The sequence below is a fragment of the Leptonychotes weddellii genome, chromosome 10 (genome assembly GCF_054177405.1).
Source record: "Leptonychotes weddellii isolate Sample4059 chromosome 10, ASM5417740v2, whole genome shotgun sequence".
NCBI lineage: Eukaryota > Metazoa > Chordata > Mammalia > Carnivora > Phocidae > Leptonychotes > Leptonychotes weddellii.
The window spans coordinates 12,569,148-12,578,409 of NC_138378.1; positions in this window are offsets into that span (position 1 = coordinate 12,569,148).

Here is a 9,262-nt window from a genome sequence, read left to right on the forward strand (position 1 = left end):
GAGGTGATGACAGTGGTCTGGTTCTGAATGCACCCAACAGGTTTTTCTGACAGATTAAGTGTGAGGTGTGAGTGAACGAGAGCCCACAAAGGTGGGCTGAGCTTCTGTACTCAGGGCTGAGCTTCTGGAAGAATGGACCTGTCACATACAGAGATGGGGGGGTCTGGTGGAGAAACAGGCATGAGGGGCAAAGCCAGGAGTTCTTTTATCATCCCTAATTTACAGATGAGGAAGCTGGAGTCCAAAGAGACTGGCTCACTGGCCCAGGGTCACACAGCCAGCATGGGATTGAGATGAGATTTGAAACACATCTGCCCGACTCCTGAGCTTCACTTAACCCACAGGCTCCTGTTCCAGACTAAGAAACAGCTGAGACAGAGGTTGCGCAAAATGGGGTTCTCTGAGCTTGTTAGAAATGCAAATGCTTGCGTTCTGCCCAAGAAGGCGTTTGCATTGCCTCATTCTGTTCATAAGGAGTTTTGTGTCATCAAACGTGCTTTTGGCTGCCCATCACATCATCCACAGGAGGTTTAAACTATCAAGTTTCCTAGAAAGCATATCATATAACAAGAAGTCCTGAATCAGATGGTCCCAGGGTTGGTGAATTCAGCATCTCCATTATGTCAGACATGAGATGAGGATGCAGGCCTCCACAGTTCTCTTGGTCTTTTCCTCATGGTCGCAAGATGGCTGCTGTAGCTCCAGATATTCTGACAATGTCCAAAGATAGAACAGATAGAAGAGAATTTTCTCAAGTGTCTCTGTCTTATCATGCAGGAAAATCTCTCCCAGAAGCCTCCAGAAAATATCCACTTACTTCTCATTGGCCAGAACCAGGGCATATGCCCAATAATAAACCAATCGCTGGCAAAAGGGAATGATTTAGACCAATTTCAACTCACCTCCTGGGACTGTGGTTAAATCATCTCTCCACTGAGCAGATTGCCATCTGCTCTATGCTGGAACAAAGTGGGAGTTCTCTTAGCCAGGAAGAAAGTGAGGACAGCTGTCGAGCACAGAAACAATCTGTCTGTCACAGGCCCCAGAGAAGGATTTTATGTGTTATCTTTAAATAAGGTTATACCCAAGTCACAGAGAATTGCCTCCAGAATTGATAACAGAAGAGATCATAGAAAATCATTAAACTTGAGCCCACTCTCAGACCACATCAATGACTATTTTTAAATGAATCCCACCATCTCTGTCTCTCTGTCTCTACCTAGCACTGTTGAGTTGTGGGGTGTGTGTGTGCGAGAGAGAGAGAGAGAGGCACGAATCTTAAAATCTGACCTTGTAAAAGTGATTTCACTTTTGGTAACTCTGTTCTGGGCTTTCCCCCCTTTCTTTCTGTATTTCTCTCTTTTTTTCTTTCCAGTTTCTTGCTACAGAGAGTACCGGTTCAGGCTTCTCTTGGTCTCTGAAAGTCCCTGCTCCATCATCACAGCAGCCCAGCGAACTGGGTTTCCTCAGCCCTATTGCATAGATGAGACCGCAAGTCGGGGTGTAGGAGTCGCTCCCTGGGGCTGCTCCAGCTCTCCGCCCCACCCCCTATGGACAATGGACTGTCCGCCTGATTTCCACTAGGGAGGCACTCAGGAAACGGGCCCTGGCATTTCACTGACAACGCTGGACCACTGGACCAAGATGGAGCTAAGAATCGCCCTTGTCATAGGAGACTCCCAGGATTTTCTCCCTGACCCCTGCACTCTGAGAATTACAGCCTCCAAAGCCCGCTGCTATGAAACCCTTCAAAAGATGCCTGGCGCGCCCTCATGTGTCTCTGTGGTGTAATAACATTTGGGGTTTTCTTTAAAAATAGTTAACAATGCCCAGGCACCTGGGTGGCTCAGTTGGTTAAGCCTCTGACTCTTGGTTTCAGCTCAGGTCATGATCTCAGGGTCCGGGGATGGAGCCCTGTGTGAGGTTCCCCGCTGAGCGGGGAGTCTGTTTCTCTTCCTCTCTCTCTGCCCCTCCCCTTGCTGGCACATGCTCTCTTTCTCTCTCAAATAAATAAATCTTATTTATTATAGTAACAATGATAATAATAAGTAACAATGATAATAGTAAGAGTAGCTGATTTGCCAAGCAATGTATTAAAATTTAAACACCATCTCAGTTTTGATATGAAGTTTTTCTTTGGACTAAGTTATATATGACTGTGCTAAAAAGAAAAAAAAATCACACAGCACACAAAAGTAGACAGTGAAAAGCTATCTCCCTCTTTCTCAGTCTCCCAGTGCATAACCTGCCCAACCTTGTGATGCGGCCCTGATAGGGGTCTATGTGCAAATGTATCTGTGAGATAAATTCTTAGACACAGAATAAATAGCATGTGCGTGCAGTCCTTTCCAGGGGACAATCTGCACCACGTAAGTCATAACACCGGCGCTAGTCCCAGAGTACACATTTTCCCCACTATTTCCTTCACTCTAAGCTATGACTGAGGACCTCCTGGCTGCAAGGCATTGTGTTAAGACACATGAAAGACTCCAGGAAAAATCAGACTCACTGGTCCACAAAGGCATGACTTCAAGGCTCTCTAGGAGGCAGAGAGGCTGCTGCCCACCCCTGCCTTCACGGGCCTTGCCAATCCCCTGGGGGTGGCGCAGCCTGTGCCCTGCTGATCCAGGAGCTCATTCCTGGGATGCGATCCAATAAGCAACCAGGCATGGGTTACTAATGGCAGCACCTCTCCGAGCAGTTGGTGCAGCCTGATGGGAAAACAAGGACTTTGGAGTCAGACACGGCTGGTGGCAAGGCCTATACTCCAGCGGATGACATTGCATGGATTTTGTGTCCTTGCCGAAACCTGAATTTACCTATAAAATCTGAATAACAGTTACTTGGGGGTGTCAGGGAAACTGAAGTGCTTCAGAAGTATTTGCTGACTGGATGAATCCATAAAATTCTTGATGGGAGTTAAGCTAAGGAGATTTTTAAGAGGAGGCACATTTCAGGGGTGCCTGGGTGGCTCAGTGGGTTAAGCGGCCAACTCTGGGTTTCTGTTGGGGTCATGATCTCAGGGTCGTGGGATTGAGCCCTGTGTGGGGCTCCACGCTCAGTGTGGAGCTGCTTGTCCCTCTCCCTCTGCTCGTGCTCTCTCTCTCTCAAATAAATAAATAAAACTCTTTGAAAATCATTTATAAAAAAAAAAGACTAGGCATGTTTCAGATGAAATGCTTCATTATTTTTCCTCCTGGAATATGATTCTTTCTCTTTCTGTTTCAGCCAGTTCTCTTGATTGCAAGTGAAAGAAAAAATACCATGAACTGGCTTAAATGAACAAAAAGGAATTTATTGACTCATATCTAAAACGCTCTTTATCTTCACTCTGCCTGTGGTCTTGGCCTCATCCTCAACCAGGTTCCCCTTGCGGGAAGCATGAAAGCAAACTCCGCTCTAGGCTACATCCTAGTCCCTCTGCGCAGAGTTAACGATCATTCCCAGCCTGCAGTATTGTTGGCTCCGATTGGCTTGGCTTTGGCCACGCCCCCATGCTTGAGCCAATCACGGTAGCCAGAAAGGCAGGGGGATGAAATGCCCTCATTGGCCAGGCCGGAGATGGGGGTGGGTCCCCTAGGAGAAGAGAGCGTGAATAGAAGTGAGCGGCGTCCCAGCAACAGGTCCTCAGTTCTGCTACTGCATCCTTCGAAAATAGTCTGTGGACTCGACCTTACAAGGGGGTCTGTGCTACTGTCCCCAAAGGGCAAGAGAATGAAAAGGAAATGGAGCCGTTTTCCATACTGGAGTTGAAGCCGGCTGCAGATGACAGCTGTCGAAGCTGCGAGGCAGAGCGGAGAGGGGAAGGTGGAGCCCGAATGTCCAGACAAGTGTTGAAAGGAGAGATGAAGGCAGTGGGATGTGAGAATGGGACCCCTGCTGCCTTCAGTTGGGCGAAAACCCCAGAGGCCAGGAGTAACCCGAGGGATAGCAAGTTGCCCTTCCCTCCATCTGCAGGACTTGCGAAGAGGATGGTCAAAATTGGCCTTGAGACCCTTAGCTCAGTGCCTACCGTGAGGAGATCGGAGAAGCTGAAAGAGAGGGCTGATTTGGGGAGACGCTGCTTTGGACCCTGCTGTGCACCCCCAGTCTTCTGAACAAACTGGTGCCAGATCCAGGCCTAGAAAATTCTCGGAGTCCAAGATCGTGGCTGCTCAGCCTCTGCAGAGTGGTGCAGCCGCAGTGGGAAGTAGCTCTAGAGTGGGTGGAAGGTGGGAGTGTCTTCCAGGAACTGGTTCTGAATCCCATGGAAGCATCTGGACTGGGGTCACTTGGGATCCCCAGTGAGAGGCCTACCTGGAAATGGGAAGGATCCAAGTGAAGGTGCTGGACCCCAGGAGGCCAAGGGTCTATGGACCAAAGGGAAAGTGGCAGCCAGAGAAGACACATCTCCGGATCTGAGGAAGCTCATTCAGAGGTTCCCAGTGGATGGAGTTGCCAAGAACCACACTCTCTCCCACACACATGCCCTAATAACAGAAGGAATTAGCTACAAACACCCCCTGAGCCCAGAAAGCACGATGCCACAGATGCCTAACAGAGCCGGCCAAGTGAGGCCTTCATGTCCCTCTCACCTCCTGAGTCCGATGGGGGGTAGGGAGGATAAGAAGGGAGAGTGGGGTAGGGGAGAGGTGTAACATGAATAAAATTAGGAACTTTGACGTGAGGTGACATGTTAATAGCTGAGTTTAGGTCGTTGTTACGCTCGGAAGTGACTGGGAGACATGACTGTTCTCATCATCATATTGCTATCTATCATTATCTAGAAGTGAGCAGAAAAGCTATGGGAACTGCCCAATAGATCATACCGACCAGGAGCAGGAGTGTGTGTGGGTGGGCAGGGGGAGGGAAAGGAGGGCTGCCGAGGCACCTTCTGACCTCCACTCTTTCAGTGCCTCCGATGTGTAAGGCCCGCATGCAAGCTCAAAGATGCAGTGATGGCGGGCCATGGGAGCTCCTGCCTTCCCATATTGTCTAGAATGAGGCTTCAGGTCAGGCTACAGAAGGGGTGGCCCCAGAAGGCTGGAAATCTCAGGTGCTGACATGGGGGTCACACTGTGATTATCTTCAAAAATTAACCCACAATGGAGTCAGAGAAGTCAGTATGGCCACTGGTGCTAGGCTGTCAGAAAGCCTTAAATGCTGTTCAGATCGGAGGATGTTGGTAAAGAGAGCAGTGTATTTGGAGCAAGACTGTTGTATCTCCTGCCAGAAGCTACCTGATCTGGTCTCACCCATCAAGGATCTAGTGGGGACTTATTTTGTGCCCAGCACTATGCAGATACACTTCCGGGAGAAGGCAACGGACGCCCCCGTCCAAATGCAATGTAGCTGCCAATTTGTCCCACCTCATGAGTTGTCATCTGATTGAGAGACGGCCGCAGAGAAAGCTTTTTGCTTCATATCTCAGAAACCACCGACTCAGCCTGTCAAACCTAGAGATTTAGGATGGCATTGGACCCCAAATCTGGAAGAACTTAGCAGGCTCACAGTGCCAAATCCAGAGGGAAAATATGCACACAGAGAAACCAGAAAAGCATGGAATGACGGGGAGAGAGAAGGAAAATGAAAACACTCTGTTTCCACTGGCAGAATCAGTCTTTGCCAGGAAAACTGGAATGTTGACTTGGTACGCACATAATTCAATTTTCTACACACCCAGAAGTAAAGAAAAAGCCAGATGCTGGGAGAACTTGCTGATACAGTTTTTAACATTGGCAAAGGCAATATGGATATGAATTCAGCCTCATGTGAAATACTCAACAATCTAGAATGGTAAATGTCACAATGTTTTACACACAGTATGATCTCAGTGATGTGAAAATATCACCTATCCAGATGTCTGCCTTCATTTCTAACTAGCTTGATTTATAAAAAACAGAAGATGAGATGAGTATACACCAAAGTGTTGTTAGTACCTGGTAGGGCATGGACAGTTTTTATCCTTGATCTTTATATTTTTCAGTGTTTTGCAATTTTTCTAAGGTGAAAAATGTATTTTAAGTGAATTTTTTAACCTAATTGGTGCCTTCATTATATAAACAAGGCACATGTACCTGAACTCATATAAACACTCTCAGAGGGTAGAAGGTTCTAAATGAGCTACTCTCCTTGCCTATCTTTGCAACACTCCTAGGCCTCACTGATTTGAGATAACTACTGTTAGAATTTTTTGTTTCTATTTTTTTAGATTCTTACCATTAAGTATTTATACCAAGAATGAAAAGCAGGGAGAGTCTAGATGGCAAACCAAATATTCAAGCCACATCTAACAGGAGGGGCTGCTACTCTGCGCCACCTGGTGGTTCAATTTCAGATGCAGGCCCAGCGTGACCAGATCTTTTTCAAGAGAAACCGTTATATATAAAATGTCCCAAATTTCAAAACTTGGCAACTAACTCGAAAATCTTAAAAGCAATGTCCGGGCCATACGGAATATAATTGAGGGCCAGTTTTTACAGCATTGAGACCTCTGCTTTAAGAAATAAATGTAGGGGCACCTCGGTGGCTCGGTTAAGTGTCAGCCTTCAGCTCAGGCCATGATCCTGGGGTCCTAGGATCGAGCCCCACAGGGAGCCTACTTCTCCCTCTCCCTCTGTCCCTCTCCCTGCTTGTTCTCTCTCTCAAATAAATAAATAAAGTCTTTTTAAAAAAAGAAATAAATCTAAAGTATGTTTCTTAAATTATCCACCCTAAACAACGTCCAGTATAAGAGATGAGGAATTTTGTTCACATACATTCCCTCCGCTGTTCCTTCTTCCTTTAACCTCCTTGTTTTTATTGTTATATTATTGCTTATTCTACCAGTGTCCTTTATGACTTTATACATTTGCATTCCATTTTTAAAATTGTATCAACTTTTTACAGCATCTACAATGTAAGAGGAAGAAAACATCTTTTTTTTAAACATCTGTGGTGCTATTCCCCTTTATTACGTATCTGAAATATTCTGCACACTTTACATTCACTCATTTATTCATTCATTCAACAAAAATATACACTGAGTGTCTACTTATGTGCTATGTGCCAGGCACTGTTCTAGACACAGAGCAAAGAGTGGTCAACAAAACAAAGTGGCTTGTCCCCGTGGAACTTGTATTCTAGCAGGGGATATGGTTAATAAATTAACAAGTAAGTGGGAATTCAGATATACAGTATCTCAGAGAGGGGCCAGGGCCAAGGAGGGGCAATAAAGCAGGGACGCAGGAATGTGAAGTCTCGGTGTGTGTGCATGTGTGTGTGTGTGCATGTGTGTGTGTGCATGTGAGTGTGACGTGTTACCTAGCATAGCCAAGGAAGGCGTTCCTGAGAAGATGGCTTCCGACTGACAGACATAGGGAAGCAAGGGGGTGAGCCATACAAGGACCTGCTCTGTGTACATTCCCACCAAAAGGTACAAGAAGAGTCAAGGACAGGCGGCCCCATGTGTCAGATGTGTTGGGGAAACAGTGGAGGCTGGAGCTGAGTGAGCAAAGGGGAGATTGAGAGAAACTGAGGCCAGAGAGGAAAGGGTGGGCAATCTATGGAGGGCCGATGAGGTCATGGTATGTGCTTCTCTGAATAAGAGGGAGAGCCATGGGGACATCAGGTCAGAAGAATGACATGAACTGTATTTTAGGCTCTGGAAGGATCCTCAGGCTGAGGATCTCAGCCTAGATGAGAAGGCAAGGATGGAAGTAGGGAGCCAGTTATGAGGCCAGTATGATCCTGTAGGTGAGAGGTGGTGGTGGTGGTGGTGAGTATCCTCTATCACCACCACTGGTGATGGAGGGATAATGAGAAAGGCTGAGTTTGCAGAGCCTGCAGGGTTTGCTGACAGACTGGATGTGAGAGAGAAAAAGAGCACTCAGGAATGCCTCCAAGGTTTCGATCGGAGCAATTTGAAGGATGAGGTTGCCTTTTATCCATCTTCCTAATCTAACTGGCTTCATCTGTCATCAGAGATAGGAGGCTAGATCGATGGACAGCAAGATGTTGTGAGTGGCTATCTTTGAGTGGTAGGATGTGGGTGGTTTCTATTCTTCTCTATCTTTTTCAGGATTTTCGATTTTTGAAAGCCACAACTGTATTGTTATTTTATTTTAGGGCTTTTGGGCGTGGCAAGGGTAAACTCAGTAAGTGAGGTAAAAACACTTCCTACCTGATTGGACTCTGTATTAGTCAACACTTGCTGCATAACAAACAATCCCAGAATCTTAAATTAATGTTTCTTTTTTGTTTTCAGATGTTTGACTTGGCTGGTATGGCCTTGCTTCATGCTGCAGGTCAGGTTCAGGTGTATAACAGGTTTCTCATTCTGCAATCCAGGCTAGATGGGCTCGAGCAAGTGGGTTGTGGGAGTTCCCAGAAGAGAGAGAGGAAACACCCAAAGGCTCTTAATGTCTAGGCTGGGAACTGGTACCTTGTGACTTCAACCTACATCCTGTTGGCCAGAGCAAGTCACATGACCAGGCTCACCCTCAGCCAGGCTGAAAAGCGGATCACAGTGACAGTGGGCAGGGACTGAATATTTGCTGAACAATAATTGAATTTACCACAGCTTCACTTTGATCTCATTGTTTGCAGTACATTTTATTGAGTTTCTTTTAAACTTTTATTACAAATTTTGATATGGTTGTTTTTGAAATTTTTGACAATACAGAAAAGCATAATTAACCAAATTAAAATTCCCTCTTATTCTACTACCTAGAGAGATAAGCGCTGTTCATATTGTGATGAATCACCATGCAGAGTAGAAAATTTGTGTACACGGCAGTAGCTGAAGCATTCAGACAATAATGGGCATTTGGCGTTGGGTGTAGCTTTGGCTTTTCGAAAGTTGAAGATGCAAATGCCCACTTTCCAGTTATTTCTGGCATCCCTAACACTCTATGACACTGGTGGTTCTGTAATTGGGTGGGGATCTATCCATCTAATCAATGAAGCACACAGTGCATGTTATTTACCTTCTATGTAAATTGGAGGCTTAAAAAAAATCTCTTTATTGCTTTAGATATTGAAATTGTATTGATTAGCTTAAAAATAAATGCAATATCTATTATTGCAAGAATAACAATGTGGCAGAGAGAGCTTTTGGGATCATATCTCAGTAACCACCAATCCAGTCTGTCAAGTCAAGAGAGCTGGGACAGCAATAGCCAAACTGTGGAAAGAGCCGAGATGCCCTTCAACAGATGAATGGATAAAGAAGATGTGGTCCATATATACAATGGAATATTACTCAGCCATCAGAAAGGATGAATACCCAACTTTTACATCAACA